This window comes from Coturnix japonica, chromosome Z (genome assembly GCF_001577835.2).
Source record: "Coturnix japonica isolate 7356 chromosome Z, Coturnix japonica 2.1, whole genome shotgun sequence".
Taxonomy (NCBI): domain Eukaryota; kingdom Metazoa; phylum Chordata; class Aves; order Galliformes; family Phasianidae; genus Coturnix; species Coturnix japonica.
In genome coordinates this window covers 48,291,836-48,312,967 of record NC_029547.1, presented here as the reverse complement: position 1 = coordinate 48,312,967, position 21,132 = coordinate 48,291,836, and positions in this window count along the sequence as shown.

Below are 21,132 nucleotides of genomic sequence, written 5' to 3'. Positions count from 1 at the left end.
AGTTTATGGAGTGTGACGTTTCACAAAGCCAAAAATTACCAGCAAGCTGTGATGTCTAGAAATATCTGAGCTCCAGACACAGATTTCATTGAAAATCAGACCTCTTTGTTAAACATTGCTCAAATTTGAGATGTATTGAAGTAATCAGTAATCTCAGCAAAAAATAAAATAATACATATATCTTTAATTATGATTCATTGCTCATTTAGGAGCCTAGTACTTAAGTTCACATTTGAAGGAAGAGGCAAGAGAGGACTTCTTGAATTCTGAGTTCAGATACACACTGGTCAGTGCTGTCCACACACTGTATTTTAGATCTTTTAGATACAGTAAAATCTAACTAGTGAGAAGGGTTATGGGAAAGGTACTGGATGCATGGACTAGAAGATCTGTGGAAAATGGACAGTACTGTGAAGCTCAAAGTGCTTTAGTCAGCCACACAAAGTTTAGCTCGTGGTTTACTAGTAACTAGTGATGTTCCTCTGAAGTAACCATTAAGGTTAAGGCCTAGTGTCCTTACTGGTGAATGGAGTGCTGGGACAGTGCATTTTCAGCAAGTCTGCTATTGTTTCCTTGCTGGGGTGGGGAGAGCTTCCAATGGGGGACTGCGATGATGGTTATGAGTCTGGAAGGCAAGACATATAAGGAGTAGCTGTGGTCTCTTCATGTGCTCAGCACAAAGCAGAGGAGCTGAGGGGAGCCCTCATGGTGGCTGCTGCTCCTCATAGGGAGCGGAGAAGCAGTGCTGAGCTCTGCTCTGTGTGACAGCAACAGGGCCCAAGGGAACAGCATGGAGCTGTGCCAGGGGAGGGGCAGCTGGGGGTCAGGGAAAGGGAGTGGGCATGGAAGGGGCCTCACAGGGCAGGGGGCACAGCCTCAGTGCTGGAGTTCAAGGACTGTATGGACACTGCTCTCAGACAGAGGGTTTGGAGTTGGGTGGTACTGCTTGGATCTGGGGTTGGACTCTGTGATTCTTATGGGTTCTTTTCATCTCAGGCTATTGTATAGTTCTACGAAATCATCAGAAGTGTCAAGTGGGCCCTGCTGCAAGGCTGGAAAGCATCAGAGGGCCAGTAGGAGGTTGTTGTTGTTTTAATTAAAAGTTTGAAATCTGGGTTCTCCAGTGAGCTTTTCAAGATGAAATCTAGTGGCCTATGCTTTTTCTGTTGTTTGCATACCCTATCTAAACACCATTTAGGGTCAGGAGATATTGTTCTGTGTATTCTTGGAGTTCTGAGACCCATGCTGATGCCTGTGCCACAGTCTTCTCAATCTGGTAAGATTTCACTTCAATGAGGGAGCACATTGCATCCCTACATTACCTCCCTATGCCACAGGAACAATATCCAACTCGTTTTACGAAAGGAGCAGCTGAGCATCGCCGAATGAACGGCTGCGATTCCTGCTCTCAGCCTCGGTGTGCCGGGGGCTCTCTGGACTGCCCCCGCCTCCCTGCCAACAGCCCCGACCGCCGGGGGTCGCACAGCCTCGCTGTTGCGGGGGGCGGTGCGGTGCGCGGGGGGCGGGCGGCGGGCGGGGCGGCGTCGGCGGGCAGCACCATGCGGCCGCGGCTCCCCGCCCTCCCGCTTCGGCTGTGCGCGGCGGCGGCGGCTTCCGCGGGGCGGCCGGGGGCAGGCGAGCCGCCGCCGCTGCCCTCCGCATGGAGCCGCGGCCGCCCGGCGCCACCGCCTCCGCGCTGCGGGGGGCGTCGGCGGCGCCGCGGGCGGCGGGCGGCGGCGGCGGCGGCGGCGGCGGGGCGTCCTGCGGGGGATGTGGTGAGTGCAAGCGGCGCTGTGGTGTGCGTGCGTGTGTTTGTGTGTGTGTGTGTGTGTGATTCTGTGCGTGTGTGTGAGTGGGCATCCGGGAGGCGGCCGCGCCCTGCCGGCCCCGAGCCCACCCCGAGCCCACCCCGCGTGTCCCGGCCCGGCGGGCTGCGTGACTCCTTCGGGGCGCTGTCCGTGGTGCTGAGCGCTGCGCCGGGCGCGGCCGCTCCGCGACAGCTGTGAAGGCAGAGAGGGAGCGCGGAAAGGCGGGCTCCCCGTCCCCGTTCTTGAAGCTCTGTCGCTGTGAGGGAGTGGGATTGTAGCTGGACTAGAGCAGAACGTATGAGGCTGCGCCCTGTCGGGTACACATGCAGGGTTTTCGATTCAGTCGTCGCAGAAAGCAGCTGGAACATTAGACCATGAGTAATCGGCGAGAACGTAGGTGACACAAGCACAGCGCGGGATAGCAGCCCAGTGCCGGATGGGCTTTTCTGTTGGCATTTTGAGACTGTATCTGCTCAGCATTTGTTTGCAGCAGGCAGTGTGAAGTGGCACCCTGCAGTTTTGCAAATGAAAACATACAGCCTGTTTTTGCTGTGCATTAGGTTAAATGAATTTGGGCTCAGCTGAAGCTTAGCTGTGTTATTCTTACATTTTCCTGGTCTTACGTCAGATAGTGATAGAACGGGTGGCTAGGGAAAAATGCATCCTTACTTCTAGGAGTAAATTCATTTATTTTAATGAAAACTTCTATGAATGTAAAAGAAGCAGTAACTATACACTCCAGATCTTCCCTTCTATCAGACAGTGTTTAGCCTGTTAGACTACAGCAACTAAGCATGCTGTTTGTCGTTGTTTCCATGGCATTTCTTGTAATAAACCTTCCTTTTCATGAATAGTGAACTGCACTGTTGCATGTTTGGAATTACATTCATTTTTTAATCTTAAATATATTATTTGCTTATCTTCAGTGTCTCTGTGTAGGCATGAACAAGCCATGCTTTCACATTCAGTTATCCACAGGTCTTCGCCTCTAGATACTCATAGGATTTAGCGGCAGCTGAACTCTATAACTCCATGATGTATGACACTGTTACATTTTTTTTATTTTTATTTATTTGTTTGTTTGTTTTGGAAGCTGATAGGAAGTTGCCTGCTTAAAAAGCAATAAATACTGTGTACCACAGGCATTGCTAGATTATGACTGAGAGGAACTAAACTCTGTGATAACAAGTCTGTTGAATAATCAGGAAGGTTAGCCATGGACAAAGACCATTGTTTAACTGTGCAGAAGCCATCAAAGTACTTTTCTAGAGGTGAAGGTTCCTTCTACAAAATGAATAACACAATAATAGTGCAATAATTTAGGCTGTTGTAAATGGAGTTCCATGAAAATCTTGGGTTTGAGCGAGTAAAAGCTAATAAATCTGGAATCCTCTCAATTCATACTCAGTCTTGTTTTTGATTCAGTAAAATTTGTGTGCCAGTGGCTGGCATATCCTAGCTTGTAAGCCTCATCTAAAGTTCATTTACTGTGCTGGAAGACCAATTTATTATTATCATTGTTATTTAAGATGAAACTGCACCATTTTGCTTGAGTCTGTTCTAAAGAAAATCTTACTTCTTTCCCACTTAGGCCTTAGTTGCTTCTCCTGAAACTGTGGGAGATTAAGAATGAAACAACTCAGGAATGTCTTGACATTGCCTCCCATTCATAAATTTTACTTTCCTGCTTTCTCTGCTTGTATAAGTGCTTCTACTGACTTTAGGCAGATTTCACCATGGAAATAAATGTTCCCCACCATTTTAAAGACAGAGCCTTCAGTCATTAGGCTTGTGTGTGCTCTGCTGGCATGATCAATCATGCAAAAAATCATAGAGCTTTCCATGCTGGACTGCTCACGTGCCTTATGAGAGGAAATTTGCAATATCTGTGTAAAAGGAACACTGAAGCCTATCAATCATGAGATGAAATGTCAGCAGTGATAATCTGCCTTCTCCACTCCTGTGTAGGAGAGGACACGAGACACTCAGCCTAAGGTTAAATTTTGCTCATGCAGCAACATCTAAACACATATTCCTTACTACCTTAATTTCTACTGGGTTGTGAAGTGCTTTCCCTGCTCTCTCTGCAGAAGGGCTGTGGAAGCAATAGTCAACATTTGGCTGAAGGTGGGTTTTGATACAAGAGCTGTCTACTTGTTCAGTCTTGCTTGCTATGCAGCCCCCATATTCTGTCCCCATTTGCAATATATTTTACTGTCACTGAGCAGCGGTTAAAATAGGAAGAAGTTAAGGATCCAGAATATTTTGATGGCTTAGTTTTTCAGTCATGTATGACTAATTTTATGGATGGCTATTACAGAATCATAGAATCATTAAGGTCAGAAAAGACCTGTAAGATCATCTAGTCCAACTGTCCACCCACCACCAACACTGTCCACTGAACTATGTTCCTCGGTACCACATCTAGGGTGTTCTTGAACACCTCCAGGGATGGCAACTCCTTTGCCACCCTGGGCAACCTATTCCAATACCTCACCACTCTTTCAGTCCAATCTGAACTTCATGAACCATTTAGTTACACAGTGTGTATTGTATGTGCTGGCTACAGATGGGCATTTTGACTGTATTTTTCATTTCTTGAGATTGTCACAAAGCTGTATCATGAAATTAACTCTGAGCCTAGTAATAGTCTGATTGTATCTATGTTGGCACTAATTGGGTTTGCAAAAATATCTTTGTACTAACAAAATTTTTTTAAGTATACTCACTATGGTGCCTAAAATCCATTTAATTTAATGAGAAGTTAAAATTCATTTCTTCTATTATGTATGGATATGATATACAGAACATGTGAAAAGTTTTCATCTCTATTCATCAGATCTATCTGCCTGTAGTTGCTTCAGGGGTTGCTCCTAAATTTTAGTGACTTAAAAATACATTTGGAGATCTGAGGTAAAAATAGTTGACTTAATGTTTGCCTGCACCAGGGAGTTTGTTTTTATCTTTATTCCCCAGCTTGCACACATATAATTCTAGTGGGTGTTGCAGGCCCTTTCTGTAACAACAAGGTTAAATCCAGCCCTCAAGTGTGCTAAATCACTTAGGTTTGGTTAGCAGCCCTGGCCGAAGTGTCACATTTCTTCCTGACATACAGATGTTTCTAATCAGATGAAGAGGGGAGGAATAAGTAAGCTTATTCTAAACTTTAAACATGTTGTCAGCTCAGTCTTTGAATAGCTACATGATTTCACAGTCACTCTCACAGATGGACTCAAATTAAGAGGAAAGAGCAGACTTGAAACCCACTTTAAATACTTTGCTCTCTTTCATACTTTGATTTGTAGCCTTTTCCAGCACTACTGAAAATAAACTCCATCAATAGTTCATTCTAAATTGTTTTATCTATAAACATCAGTTTGAGGCTAGCTAAGATTGATTAATGTGTCTCTTTAAAAGAAAGGATGTTCCAATGTCTGGAAATACTTATTTGGAGATTGTGTGCTCTGCATGCTCTGCTGAATTGAAAGTGTAAATTCTGAATATATTTCTTTGTCATTCTTTTAGATTCATACTTATGGCTGTGTAAATCCCATGTTTACATCATGACACAAATGGGGCAGATTGTTTTCTTGAATTGTACTTGCAGGAATAAGGAATGTTCTGGAGAGCTGGATCCTGATCAAGCAACCTGCTTGGGGGGTCCCTTTGGGTTTTTGTTCTATGTTGCTGCTCCAACAGCTGTTTGAACTGTGTTTTCTCCTTTTCCCTTTTGCTTGCAGGAGCTTAGCTGCCTGTCACTAGCTCTGTGTGCCAAGTTAGATGGTAGCGCTTCTACCTGGCTCTTGTGGGCTGGATTTTGCAGCCTTCCTAGCCTCCCCAACTCACATTCTAACAAATTGCCTTTTTTTTTTTTTTTTTTTTTAAGATGGAGAAACTCATCCATAAGGCAAATTTTTGAATTTTTGAAGTGCTAGACAGCCCTTCTGAGTGCACAGTTTTCCTCTCATGCTCACCTTGAGCCCAATCCCATGCCCTTGAAACAAATGTGAATTTTAGTATTGTCTCTGGAATCTATAGTGTCTGCCTAGTAGAGGGGACCTTGCATTGCTGGGAGGGAGCATCTTTCCCCTGACATCACGTGTACCTTCATTTACTACTCTTTCAACTTATATGATAGAAGTAACAATATTTCTTGACTACTCCTTCCACATGCAACCACATATTTCTGTATTCAGTTTGTTGACTGTGATTGCTCACGTGAAGGTACTGAGCAGAGATTGCCTCTGCTTTGCTCATGTGTCAGTCTCACTGCCCAGAGGGTTCCACTTCTAGTGCCAGCAACAGCAACAATGGCAAGCACAGTTTTCTTCCAAAATAATATGAGTGATGAGTCATATCAGAATACCTACTTTGCAAGATGCAATTCTTAATACTTCTAAATATGAAATGAGACCAGTCTCATTTTTTTTTTTTTTTTTTGCATGGAAAAGAAAATCAGAGAAAAAGAGATGTGGATTAAATTATTTTTAGACAACCTGAAAAACTTTTTCCACTTTTACATGCATATATGTTTGTGTATCTATTGATATATATAGGAGCTGCATTCTAACGCTTAGTAGTAATGTGCTTTCATTGCATTCTGGTAGTAATTGTTATTGTTTATTTGATAGTAAGCACACATTTTGCTTGCAAATCTTTTCTGATTGTGTAATGTTCTGGAATAGCATAGGTATATTGCTGTTCTCATGCCAAGATCATCTTCAGCAATGAGATGCATATCTAAATAGGGTGCATCACCATCATTACCTTAATAAGAAGTGAGTCATGCACTCCAGCAGTTCCATTGTTAAAATAGTTCACTGAACTGGCATATTATTTTATTATGGATATTTGTATTATTTATGTCAGCTTATTGATGGGTAGAGTATATTGTAGAAGAAAAATCTGTCGATGTACATACAAATAGACTCAACCATCTTCCCTGAAGCTCACTGCCCAATTTAACACTTTATGTCTGAGAAAACCAATGAAGATTTTAACTAAGCTTTTACAATGTATGTCTTTACTAAGTTTTAACTGAACCTATAAATGTTCAGTGATTATAAAGTATGTTATGGCTTAAAAAAGTTTTAGATTCTTAATGAGACTGCCAGCTAAATATACCAGCTTGTTGTGGAAGGCAGAGAGGAAATATGACTGCTTCATGGCTAACTCTCAACCTGATAGAGCTATTGGACAGAGACTGCTGCAGCTCATATCATAATTTGACCAAAACCAACATCCAAAACAAGGTATTTGAGTAGCAAATATATGACTCAGAAAAACTTTCACATGCTTGAAAAATGCATGCAAGCTCTGGGGAAACAAAAGGGAAACTTGCAACTGTAAAAGCTGTCAGCTCTGCATCATGTATATCTATGCAGCAGATCATAAGTAAGTGAGTCAGAAGAAATTTGGGAAGCATTGCCTTTCTGGGCTGATATGATTCCTCCACGCTTCAAAGGGACTTTCTCACTTGCAGAGAAGAAACCGCAAGCCTCAAGGATGCTTGAGGAACTTTAGAAAATGTCAGACTTCAACTAAGGTATGTCCAGTTTTCTGTACACACTGGGATTCTGGCGTATTTACAAGCTAAACTGCCCAAATGAAAAAATCAAGTCTTCAGTGTAAATTAGCCTATATATTTTCTATAAAGTTCTGAAAATGTTCTCCTAATATTGACTTGTTTAAAAAGTATGTATCTATCAGAAAACATTCACAATGCCCTAATCTATACAAAGTAATTCATCTTTTTTCATCATGCCAGTGAGTCTTTTCACAGCAATAGTCAAAATTAATTTGTAATCTGTCTGCTTTCAGACAAGAGCAGTTGTTTTATAACGGTTATCTGTATGTATGGTTTAGCACATTCTTTGTGTGAAAGAGCATTTGGTAGCCTCGTGGAGGGATGGAATCTGATTCACAACAGGTGAATAGGGACTCAATTCGTTTTTGGTACAGCTGTCTAAAACATTCAGTCTTTCTTGCTAGGGCAGGCCGCATACATGCTGACCACATTCTTCTTTCTTCTAAGCTTTCGTGTTTGTTATTAACTACATGCGGCTGAAGGAGAACAGCTAATTCTATTGTACTCCTCAGTGGGAAATACATAGCCATGGGAAAAAGACCAGCTCCAAGTAGCAAATATGTTTTGATTCATTCCTTTGGTGACATCATCTGTCATCAAACATATTTTCACAGAATCAGTTGGCAGTTAGAATTTTTCAGTATAATTTTTTATCATTCACAATTTTATTCACAATGTTCAGAGGTATTTTTGACCACTATTTATAGTAATTTTATTATCCTGAATTATTTTGAAGTGCAGAGTTTTACTACTAGCCACTGTCTAGTGCTGGTGCTTAAGAATCCAGTCCTGCATATTTTAGGAGCAAATGATTGGTAAAAAAGAAAATCCATGGCTCCTGCACAGTGTTTTACTGGCATATCTTAAGTCTTAGAGGTGTGTGGCTTCTTTGACTTTGTGTTTGAAAGTGAAACATTCATAGTTTCTCACTGACGTTGCCATGGTTTTTAACTGACTGAGAGTAAGCAAAGGATTGTTGCTGTTCAATGGAAATTGTTTTGTAATGTACTGGAGAGTCCTGTTTCTATCATGGGTGTGAGAATAATAGTGATGGTGTCATATTGTTGCTACTTTTCAACTGATGCTTTCCTGGAGACAGTAAAGATTAACACCACAGTGCCTGCTGCTTGATCCTGCAATGCTTAAACCAAGAATTCTTCTACAGATACTCCAGCTAATGGTGAGACAGAACCCTCAGGAGCCTTTCAGTGGAGCCTGGTCTATGTGCAGCACTGATGGGGAATAGCAGTTCATGAGCACCAGTCATTTGTCTAGTTGTGACTGCTGGTCATTGAGGATGATCTTCTGTAGGTCAAGCATGTTTGAATTTAATCACAATTCCTGCTGATCTTTTACATCTTACCAAAATTTTTTTTTCTGCGCCCTACAAATGCATAGGCCTTCTCAAGATCAGTGAAGGTTTTGATTGATGTTTTCTGTTAGCTGGATTGAATGTGCGGTGTGGCAAGTCTCAAGTAGCATTAACAAGTTGATCCTTAAGAGTTCTGGACAATATTACTTTCAGAGTAGGTTTTTGGAAATACACAAAATTCTGATTTATATTAGCATTTGCTTCTCTACTGAAATCAGTGGCCAAACATGCATTGACTTTCACTAGCAGCAAGAACAGAACCTGAAGCTGTTGTTATAGTCTAGCATAAATTGCATTGGAAAGCCGCTTGTCACTTTAGATTATTTCAGTGACTATTCTGAAATGATTTTTCTCCTTTGACATCTGGTAAATTGCATAGCTGAAAGTTTTAAGTATATGTGTATTCTGGAGAATATGTCTGCATCCACTTTTGGATGGCCTCTTCACATGGATTTGAATGTACATCTTCAATATTCCATAAGAACACCATAATTATGAGGTGGAATATTAATGAAATGCAAGCATTCGTTAGAAATATGATACCTTCCTATAAACAGTGAGTGCAATGATTACAATTGTAATAATGAAGTACTTGGTGAAATAGAATTAGCTAAGGTATTTTTCTGAGAATACAGAATACCATACAGTTCAAATTTAAAACAAAACACAATGAAGTTTACTTTGGGAATATTTTTCAAATGCAGAGAAAGCTTTTGACAAGGGAAGCTGAAAAATCTCAGGCGATTAATATTTTTTTCAGAAAACAGAATTAGGTAAGAAAAGTAAAACCCTTTGGATATTTTGCTGAAGATCAAGGCACAGGCTTCAAGCTGGTAAATATGTATTTACAAAGATTCTGGGGCCATCTTTCAGCAGATTTGAATTGTAGTAAAGCTATCAACATTTGAGTAGAAAGATGCATCCAGATCACAGAAAAAGTGGTAGCTTTTCTGGACATCTTAAATCTACTAAGAGGTTGATGATGTTTGGATGTTAGAGTATTTTTATTTTGTTAAATGCTCTACAGGTCAATTTTATGCACCATACAGTTATTATGAGCATCTTGACTTTTGGGTAGTTATTTACTACAAAATTTGTGGGGTTTATTGGGTTTTTGGTAACTTGCTTGTACTGGTCTTGAGATGTGCTCTCTTCAGCACTTCTTTTCTGTGTCTTGGAGGAACCTGTAGGGGACACAAACCAGGTTTTCATGGAAAAATAACAGAAAGCAAGCAAATCCTTAAAGGGTTTACTAACACATCATTCTCCCTGATACACAGAAATGTATGAAGCAGCTTGATGGATGCTGTGCCATTAAGTATCTCTGTTCAGCTGGATTGAATTTTTGTCCAATTGTGGTAAATTAGTATTTTGACTCTGGCTTGGAGCCAGATTTTCAATCCTTTAATTTACTTGGGATTTTCTTTTGGCAGGACGGCATGTTCTGCTGTGTCTGTGAAAATGTCTTACTTTACTGACGAGTTATGAAGGTCGAGAGAAACATTCAGTTAGGTTTGAATGCAGCAGTGTCTTCAGAAGATGAATAGTGAGGGAGTCGAGAGGAACAGAAGTAGACCATTTACAAATTCAAATTGAATTTAAACTTCCTTCTGTTATTTATATGTAACTGACCATGCTTTTTATTTTCAGTTCTGACCTACTTCCATGTGTAATTCCTTTTCTAGGAGCTAATTCTAAGTAGTTGCTTCTGAAAGTATTGTCCAGTCATGGAATAATGAATAATCTCTTTGGTGGTGCAGGTAGGATCAATACTTTTGCTCCTACTAATGATCTGAAAGTGTGATTTTAAACAGTAGCACCTCTGATCAGATTTGCCGACTTTGAGATTTAAACACATATGGAAGGCTATATTCACTTTCTGATGTTGTCTTAGTTCCACATGCTTGTCTTAACTCAGGGTCCCAGGAAACCTCTCAGGTCAAAAACCTGATGGCACCTTTAATCTCACCCTTACTGGACATTCATGAGAAGTTTCTTCCACACATGATAATAAATTTTGTTTCATAATCTGATATGATAAAGAGTTACTTTTAATAGACATTTATAAAAGAAATACTGGTCAAAAGATAATACTTTTAAAGCAAACTTCTTCTATTGCACAGAGGTGTTTGCTTTCTCTGCATCTATTAAGCTCAGTATTTGCCCTAATATCACAGAGTAGCTATTTACTGCTCCATTGTTATATTGATTTCAGAAATCCCTTTGAAATTAATACGTCTCACTTTTAGACATTACTCTGGAGACAAAGAACACTCTCCTAAGCATGCTTCAATGTGGGATCACCTTTTGACTCACTTAATTAAAGCTTTCCATCTTTCCAGATTTCTTGAACATATTAATCTGCCACAGTGGTTTAATGGCAGATGTAATTTTAAACAATGATATATCTTCATCACTTTTCTCTTTTGGTTTGCTTAGCACAGCTCTAGCAGACTTGATCATGTTCTCATATTTACAGACACACTTCTTTTCTGATTTTTTTTTAATTTTTTTTATTTATTGTATATGTATGGCAAAGCACTGGAGCTTTAGAAAACTTTAAATTTCCAGCACTTGTTACAAAGTTTGCTGCTTTTAATTTTTATGAATTCCCCATGAATTCATGAGGATGAATGAACTCAGGTTTAGTGACCTGACTAGAAGGTCAAGACATGTAACATACTGAGAAATATGCAGAAGACTTAAATGAAAACAAGTAAGCTGCCCTGTGTTCATTTAACACAGGCAAAATGTAGGAAACAATAACAGTTTTATAAACTGTGATGCATTACAATTCTGCATTACAGAAAAACTAACATCTAATTATAGAAATTGGTGAAACAGATACTCCTTCCTTCCTTCCTTCCTTCCTTCCTTCCTTCCTTCCTTCCTTCCTTCCTTCCTTCCTTCCTTCCTTCCTTCCTTCCTTCCTTCCTTCCTTCCTTCCTCTCCTTCCTTCCTTCCTTCTTCCTCCTTCTTCTTCCTTCCTTCCTTCCTTCCTTCCTTCCTTCCTTTCCTTCCTTCCTTCCTTCCTTCCTTCCTTCCCTTTCCTTCCTTCCTTCCTTCCTTCCTTCCTCCTTCCTTCCTTCCTTCCTTCCTTCCTTCCTTTCCTTCCTTCCTTCCTTCCTTCCTTCCCTTCCTTCTCTCCTCTTCCTCTTCTCCTTCCTTCTTCCTTCCTTCCTTCCTTCTCCTTCCTTCCTTCCTTCCTTCCTTTCCTTCCTTCCTTCCTTACCTTCCTTCCTTCCTTTCCTCCTCTTTTTTTTCCTTCCTTCCTTCCTTCCTTCCTTCCTTCCTTCCTTCCTCCTTCCTCCCTCCCTCCCTCCCTTCCTGCCTTCCTGCCTTCCTTCCTTCCTTCCTTCCTGCCTCTCTCCCTCCCTCCATATTTCCCTCCATCCCTTCGTCCCTTCCCTCATTCCTGCCTTCCTGCCTCTTGATAATCATAATAGGTATTATGTAATCGAATGTTTGAGGAGTTTGAATGATTGTCTATAGGACAGTTAATCTGTAGCTCAAGGTCATCGCAATTTTTTTTGGTTGTTTTTCTTTGCTTTTATTTTTATTTATTTATTTATTTATTCTTTTTGTTTCTGGCGGGTTGCAGATTGCTAGTTGATTTTAGGTCAGTTTTACTGAAAAATATTCTAGTTTCCTTCCTCATATTTTGTGCTAGACTCTTAGTTTCTTACAGTTCTATAGGTTTGATCATTTTCTTATGGCGAATGAAATATTTAGCTTGTTCATTTGTGGATTCTGACTTTTTGGTGTAAAATGTTACATTTCTTTTCTTAAATAGAGGTCAGAAAGGCTGATTTTGTAAGCTGGGGATTTCACTGTCTCTGGAAGTGGAACAGTCTGTTTGTCTTCATACTCCCCAGCTAGAACTTTCTTTTTTTGTAGTTACTTTTCTGACATAAATGTGTATGTTTCCTTGTCACTGGTACTTCATTCACTGATTGCTCTAAGGTCACGCTGGTAGGTGAACTGTGGGAGGAACATTTACACCAATGCTGTCATTGTAATGTAATTTGAATTATGCCCCTTGGTAATGTGCTGCTATCATTTGTATCTGCTGAACTCAACAACTGCCTCTGCAACTATATCAAACCTTTGTTTTGTTTATAAATTCTTCTGCAATTCAGTTTCAAACTGAAAGAATACTTGCCTGAGTGTGTACAGGCAACTTTGACATGGAAATCTTACTTGGGATATTGATAAAAATCTGTGACGGAAGGTGAATGGTGTTGTTTTCTTGTCAGTAAGTAATTGTTAACCCTGTAGTCTCACATACTCCAAAACAAAAGTTTTGAGATCAAGGTGTTGTAGAAATCAGGAAGTAGTAGGATGCCAGACTAGAGTCATATAGAGTCTGTTTATTGGCTTCATATTCTGAAATAGTGATCGGGAAGAAACCATGAAAACACTGCATGTTTACGGAGTTTTAAAGATGGGAGATTATTGGTAGAGCATGGCATCGATCACTCAGAAGAGGTAATCTCAGTCATCAGCATATGTCTGAAATTCTAGTAAGAGAGCAGTTAAAATGAAATGTTCTAACATTACAACTTGCTGCTGATTGAGATACATTTGGTTTTTATCCAACTAAAATCTTGAGAAAAGTGATAGGCAGACACTCTGGAGTGTCTGAGATATGACACCTGATTTTCTATTAGCATTTCCAATTTGTGCGCTTGGGTATGTTTGTGTTCACATATCTCCCTGTGGCACAATAGAAAATTAAAGCCTTTACAGAAAGCTCTACAGAGATGAGGTTGTTTTCTTCTTTTGCTCGTCTTCAGGTAAAAAAAACCCTTTTGTGACATTGGTCTGTTGTTACTGTCATCCTTTTCTCAGTCATTCTGAAACTCAATGAAATTTGAGAAGTTTGGAGGGCATTTTGATGTGGATGAGTATACATAAGCAAAGAGATGTTGCTCTTAAAATGCTTTGTACTATTGTTATCTTCTATTAAAATGCAGAGGCATTTCCCTAGCTAAAATCTGTCTCTTAAAATTCATTCAGTCCTTTCTTTTGAACTTAGGCACCCATTAGGTGTTTGGGAAGGTTAGAGTTAGAGTTCAAGACACAGGCAAACAGACATAAAGTGCCTAGGAGAAAAAGGAAATTGCTGAGAAGCAGTGTGGCCCATTTGTTAGAGCCCACTTCCTGGGGACTCAGTGTATGCCACTGCACTTTAACTTCCCTCTGTTCTTCTGATCATGTCAGTTATTAACATCTGCAAGAGGAAAACTTTCATGTTTGTATTACTTCCATGTTTGGATGTGTTCTTAAGAGCTCAACTATAATGATAAGAAACATATATTGCTATAAATCTTGGTTCTGTGAAAAAGATTCTGAACTAGCCTTTTTCTTCACTTCCTGCCAACTTACCCTCAACTTCAAGGGTAACCCCTAGATTCACACAAAACAAAATGTCTTAGTTCTGTCAGGCTAGATAAAGAAGAAAACGGGATTGCCATTTGTAACTGAGAGTGTCTTCGAGTCAAGGAAGTAATGTGTCATTATGATAGTGAAATGTCTTTTAAATCTGCAGTTTTGTTGTCGGATCATTCACAACATTCTCCCTCTCCTCTCTAAAGCAGCAGTCTTGCTTTGACACACCTCAGCCACCACTGGTTTTCTTTTCTTTTGGTCTGGGAAGCATTTGGGAAGTGGCATCACTTGTCCCTGAGGAGAAGAATCTTAATTACTTATACTGGTAGTTGTTTGCCAAGCAACTTGATTTTTTTATTTTTATTTTTTTAAGTAAAACCTGCAGGGACATTCAAAGATGAACACCCTTGGCATGTCATGCAGGCACTAGCTCCATATGGCTGATTCTTAGAGAAAGGGGTCTAATTAGTTTTGGCAGTGGCTTGTAATTTGGAATGGCTTGTGTCCTCACTGAAAATACAAGTGTATGGATGCCTGGTAAAAAGATAAAACAAAAAACACTCCTGAAATTCAGATGAGCAAACCTGGTACACCGGAATCCTGCAGCTATGGGAAGGAAAACTACTCAACTGTAGTTTGTTTTGGTGAAGTCTCCTGCTCAGTTGTCTTGATGATTGGTCCTTCTCATGGGTGTGAGTTGAAGGCATCCTACGGAGTGGAAGAATGATGGGGAAGATATAGAAACAAAAAGAGAATTCCTGCAAAACTCATTCCTTCATATTGATTTGCTGATGGTCAGCGCAATGGTTGCTATCTGACAAATATTATGGTGCTCTTGGACCACTATTTGTTTTAAATCTTCATTAAAGAAGAAATTTAATGAGTGGTTCTTCAAAACACCAAACTTTAACATCAATTCAGGGTAGTTTTGAAGTTTTCTTTTCCTAGCAGCTTCAGTGTTTTCTTATTATTTTTGCAATTAGAACTTAATCTTACTTCTTTAATGTTACTTGCTCAATATATAATGTTGTATCATGCAAACTTTAATAGCACTGTCAAATAGTAATGTTTGTGGATAACCAAGAAGTACCAAATCAGTTCTGCTGCAGCACTTCGGTGCTTCAGTACTAATGTATCTTTTTGACCCACTTCCTGATGGACTTACTCACTCATTGTTACGCTTTCCATTTCCAGTGTATTAAGCATCATCATTTTCCTTAGTAACTCATTTTTTTTCTCCTGCAAATGTAGATGGATGACTAATGTATTGCTAGTCTGTGTAACTCTCCCATTGTACCTGCTTTAGTACAGCATTTAAGCATGACTTATTGTCATGATTCTAATCATTTGCTCTATTTTGAAATCAGGTTGCAGTGTAGCAGAATACTGTGAACAGCAATAGTTTTTTTTCTCAACAGTTGCTGCATAACCTGTAGGCATTTTGCTTAGTAGTATTTTACATTTGGGGCCACTCTATGCAGATAATAATTCATAGCTTGGTGTTGAAGATACAGCTCAGAGACATGCAGTTAATGAATGAACACAGTTCTGGCAGGCAAATGTCACTATATTTTCAAGAGAAGCCTTTGAAGGTTATAATAAATAAGAACCAAGTAGGTATTTTAACTGGTCACATGTTGATAAACTATCCTAAAAAATGAGAAATGTCTGCATAAAAAAGACAAGTTATTACAGATACAGTCAACTGCACTTCAGATAACATGATACTATTGCTTTTTACAGGGTGAAAAGAGTCTTCCTGTAACATCAGCGGTAATAAACTGCCCCATGAGTATTGCTCTTAACAGCACACATTTTAATTGTAAAGCAAACTGTGAAACACAGCAAACACCAAACTGCAGTGTGAGGTAGTTTTTTGTCACATTAAACTTTGATCATTGTAAAATGCATGTCTAGCCATTGGACAGCCAGGATATATAGTTAAGATGCTGCACAGGGGAGGAATTTCACAGACATGTATTAATAACTCATCTTCACTAATGCTGTTCTCAAGTATGCTGGGATTTTTTCTAATCCTTCTAGAAATGAAGTTGAAAGCCTAATGATGGGAATGTTTTAAATGACTGCATCAAAATCTGAGTACTTGCCCAAGTCCTGATAACGTATGAAAAGCAGGAATCTCCCAGGAGAACCAAACTTGGCTCTGTTTTCAGGAAAAGCTAAGTGAACAGACAGGGCTTTTGCCACCTGGCTTGCAGGCACACTTCCTGCTGTCCTTGCCATCTGTGTTGATAGCCATTTAGCCCACCACAATGGCACAGACTGTGTTGGGTTTCATGTTAAAGATGCTATTCATCTTTTGTCTGTGGGCAAAAGCAGTTCCCGAAATTGACACACTTCTCAACTGTGGAAATTCAAAGGCTGTGAGTTAGTTCTCAGAAGAAAATCAAGGTTTTGACTCAGTAAAAAAATACTTAATCATCCTCTACTTTTGAAACTCCTTAGATCATCTTTTCCTGATTGCTCTAAGGCTATATTAAACAAAGAGAAAAGAGAAGTTTCTAGTGTGATGCTGTTAGTATAAAACCTGATGTAATAAAAAGCAGCTGGCTAAAATTTGTGATACAGTAAGACAGAGAGGTATTAAACTGTTAATGTGTTTAAAAGACTTGAAAAGGACGAGGAGAATGGGAAGGTGAGATTTCTGCTATGTTAAGGTACTAAACCTGCTGAGAAAGCCTATTATCTATGTAAAAAGGAAATGGAAGTTAAAAGCAATAAACAATTGCCAAACAGAACCGTATTTCATTCTAGATACTTGATCAATAACTTCAGGAGGAAAGGATTAAAAGAAAAGTATTAAATGTGATGACTGTGGGTTCTTTGGTAAATGGGTTGTAGCTTTACTTGAGTAAATAACGCTGTGCAAGCAGGGCCCAGTTATGGAGTTAATCCATCTGTAAGTAGTGAATTTCCATAACTTTGCTTTCAAGAGTCTTAGCTTTTTAACATTATATCTGCGAAAGTTAAAAATTGAGTTTGTTCTTCAGTTGATGTAGCAATACAGTGCCATTTCCCTCCATATGGACTGTGGTTATAAGAAGTACTTTAATATTTAGAATTAGAATGATGATAATAATAACTACAACAGTGACAATGTCTGCCATTGGGAATTTTTTCCTAATTTGTTTAATGATGGTTGCATGATACCAAATTCTGCCTGTGTGAAAATAAGTTTGGAAAAGAGAAGAGAACTGAGTAGCAGTTTTGAATTTAAAGTGGTTTTTAACTTTACAGTGTATATGATCATAGCTGTAAGCTTCTGGCACATCTACTAAAGTATCTGTTGTAGTGGTTCCTGTTTCCTGATGTTACAAAAAAAGCATACATTACATTTACTTTGACGGAGATACTTAAAGCTTTGTTCCAGTTGATTCAAAACTACCAGAAACATGTTGCTCTGCCACTTAAAAATATATATCGTGTCAGTGCTTGTCTTACAAGGCAGTGGGCTCTTGGTTGTGATCCAACTATACCCTTAGATACATGCTTCAAGTTGGTAACTTGGATGCATCTAGGTGCATCTTTAAATGTTCTATTGGATCATAGCATTGTGCCCTGCAGGATCAGAATGTGTAATACGTGTTTTTTTTCAGATAGCATTAGCATCACACAAAGAGTACATATGCACAGGCAGCTGTGTGAAGCTGTCAGGATTCCTTTTGTAAATGCATGCATAAGAATTGACATGTTTGTCTGCCATTTCTCAGTGCCTGTTATTTATTAGACAGCTGTGATCACTGCTGAGATGTAGGGGAAAGACGGGCTCTGGAGCTGGTGTGTCAGCACTCCACCTGAAGTGTTTTTAAGGAGTCTGGCAGTCTGCTCAGGCTCTTGCTTTATACTTTCTCACTGTCTTCACCAAGGAATTTGTAAACAGTTCTTGTGGAATGACTTTGAAATTTCTCCTTGTGCAGCAAAAACTGTAGCTGTTTCTTTGAGCCGAATAGATAACTCACAAAGAATAATTAATTGAGTTTCTTCTCTAATTTTCTTTTGTATGTATTTCTTACAACTGCAGTTTTGACTTACTGTCATTGAACTGACTGATAGTAAGCACATCTGATTTTTGGCTATGCATATACTAGGTAATGCTCTGACATTGTATTTGGAAATCTTTTTGTGCAAGGCATTGCTTTCACTGTTTTGCAAAAGTTTACCTTAGCCTGATTTATAGTTTTTCTTGTAGTATGCTCGTATTCTCTCATTAAATTGATCCAAAAGCACTGCTTCTTTCCCAAAATGGATAGCTGTATTAGACCTTCCAGTGTGAAAAATCTGTCAACTCCATAGGTCGCTCCAAAAGCAATGTCCTATTTATTTCCACAGAAACTAGAATAGATAGAAAGAGCACAATAGCACTATTTGATAGAGCAGATTCTCAGCTACGGAACACTGTTTTTCAACATAGTCAGCACCATTAGCTCTGCATTTTCACCAGCTTGCATGCCACTCTTGTAACAATCAGCACTAAAGGAAGTTAGCCACTCTTTCACAGTAGATGGGAAATTGTTGCCCATGCAGTCCATCTTTTGTTAGCCCAAACAGATGGAAGTTAGAAGGTACCAAATCCAAACTGTATGGTAATAGGACAGTCCAGCCAAGACTGGTAATGTGCTCTGTGGCCTTCAAATTCCTATGGGATCGGGGAAAGGTTGTATTCTTTTCTGACATGGCTCGGAAGCTTAGTTAGAACTGAAATGTAGTGGTCAGAGTTGATGGTTTGTTCTGGTTTCAGGAAATCTGGAAGGATTTTTTGACCTCTGATTACTGTGTCTTGAACTTTTATTTGACGGGAAATTCACATGTCACCACTCCACAGACTCTGTTCTGTAGTGGTGACACCACTCCTTGTCACTAGTAATGATCCAGGTAACTGTCACCTTCAGCCTCATATTAGGTCAATAGTTGATGACAAACTTCACAGAATCACAGAATCACAGAATTGTAGGGGTTGGAAGGGACCTCTAGAGATCATCGAGTCCAACCCCCCTGCCAAAGCAGGCTACCCTACACCATGTCACCCAACCAGGTTAGGCGTTCCAGGGCCTGGGTCTTACAATATCTCCAGAGAAGGAGGGAACCTCCACCACCTTGCTCCCTGGGAAAAATAGTTCCCAGTCGCATATACCGATCCACCTCACTGCTAAAGAATATATAAACAAACATTTGTTGACGAGGTCTGTGTCCTCTCCATGCTGTACTTTCCATTGACCCATATACCCCTAGTTCCCCTACTCCCCATGCACTACTCGCGTAAAAGACCAGACTCCACCCACTTATGGCTTCCGCACACCTTCAGGTATTCCTATAAAAACTGGATCACAGTGTCCCCCTGCTCAGCCTTCTTTTCTCAAGGCTAAACGACCCAGTTCCCCTAAGTCTTCATCCTCATAGGGAGAGATGCTCCAGGCCCCTTCACCATCTTTAGTGGCCCCCTCCGCGCTGGGACCTCTTTCCAAGAAGGATCCCCTGTCTTTTTTTGTACTGGGTGAGCCCCAGAACTTGACAGCCGAACGTATCTTCCAGATAGGAGGCCTCAACCAGGCAGCAGTAAGAGGGGAGGATCTCACCTCCTTCGACCTGCTGGCGCACGCTCTTTTTAAATACCACCCAGTATGTCATTGGCTTTTATTTGGCTACAAGGGCACAACCTGCTTGGTCATGGTCAATCTATCTCCACCAGGACGCCCAGGTCCCTCTTCTGCAGAGCTCCTCTCACAGCAGCAATCTTCCCCCAGCCTGTACTGTGGCATGCCCAGTTTATTGTCTACCCCAGCTGCAGACTAATACATTTGCTTTAACGATGTTAAACCATCATTCCGTTTCTTACTCCCAGCTCTCCAGGCCTGTCCAGGTCTCGCTGAATGGCAGCACAGCCTTCAGGCGTGTCAGCCAATCCTCCCAACTTCGTGTCATCAGCAAACTTGCTGAGGGTGGCAACTATCCCCCTCATCAAGGTCGTTGATGAAATGTTGAAACAAGACTGGACCCAGCACAGACACCCTGGGGGACGCTGCTAGTTACAGGCCTCCAGCCAGACACCGCACCGCCAATGACAACCCTCTGCACTCTGCCAGTCAGCCAATTCTCGACCCACTTCACCGTCCACTCATCTATCCCATACTTCCTCAGCTTTGTTATAAGGATGTCATGGGGGACAGTATCAAAAGCCTTATTGAAATCAAGGTAGACTACATCTACCACCCAACTTGCATGTGGCATTCTTTCTTTTTCTATGTGAGATTTCATAGGACCAACATGGTACAAATTTTACAACTATTTCTAAATCACTGAAACCAATATTAATCTTTGTACACAGTTTCCTGATCATAATGTACTGATTCATAGGGATGAGCTGATTGAGACAAACTTCATTTTGTGGTGTGACAACTGTGCATGGCTGTCTGGAATGTGGCTTGTCTTCGACATTGCTGCCACCATTGCTGCTACAAAATGTAATGGGATATTGGTAGGAAGGTTCAATCTCTATTGTCATACCACCAATCCCTACCTCATTATAAAATAGGATGCATTACTTATGGAGCAGTAGGTAAGCGGCATGTACATTGCAGTGAAGCCCTCACCTCCTAACTCCTGATGAATGCCAAATCATAAAGCACTGCTGAGCATCACATTCAATCAGTCTGCAAGTGTGAATATATTAATGTAAATTTATTTGTGTGAGATACACATGAGAATTTTAAATTCACTCTCTTTTAAATATTAGCAGCAATAAGCTAAATTAGTTCCGTGTTTGAGGAAAGTGGTCTTTCTTCTTTTGAGGAAAGAGACGATGAAGCATTTTGTGAAGTAACTTTTTTTTTAAATTATTTTTTATTTATTTATTTATTTTTGTTATTGGGTAAAGGGATTCAAGTCAGAAAATTCTCTGACTGTTTAATTAATCTGGTCCTTTCAACATTGTGGTTTAGGCAGTGTTTCCTGCAGGC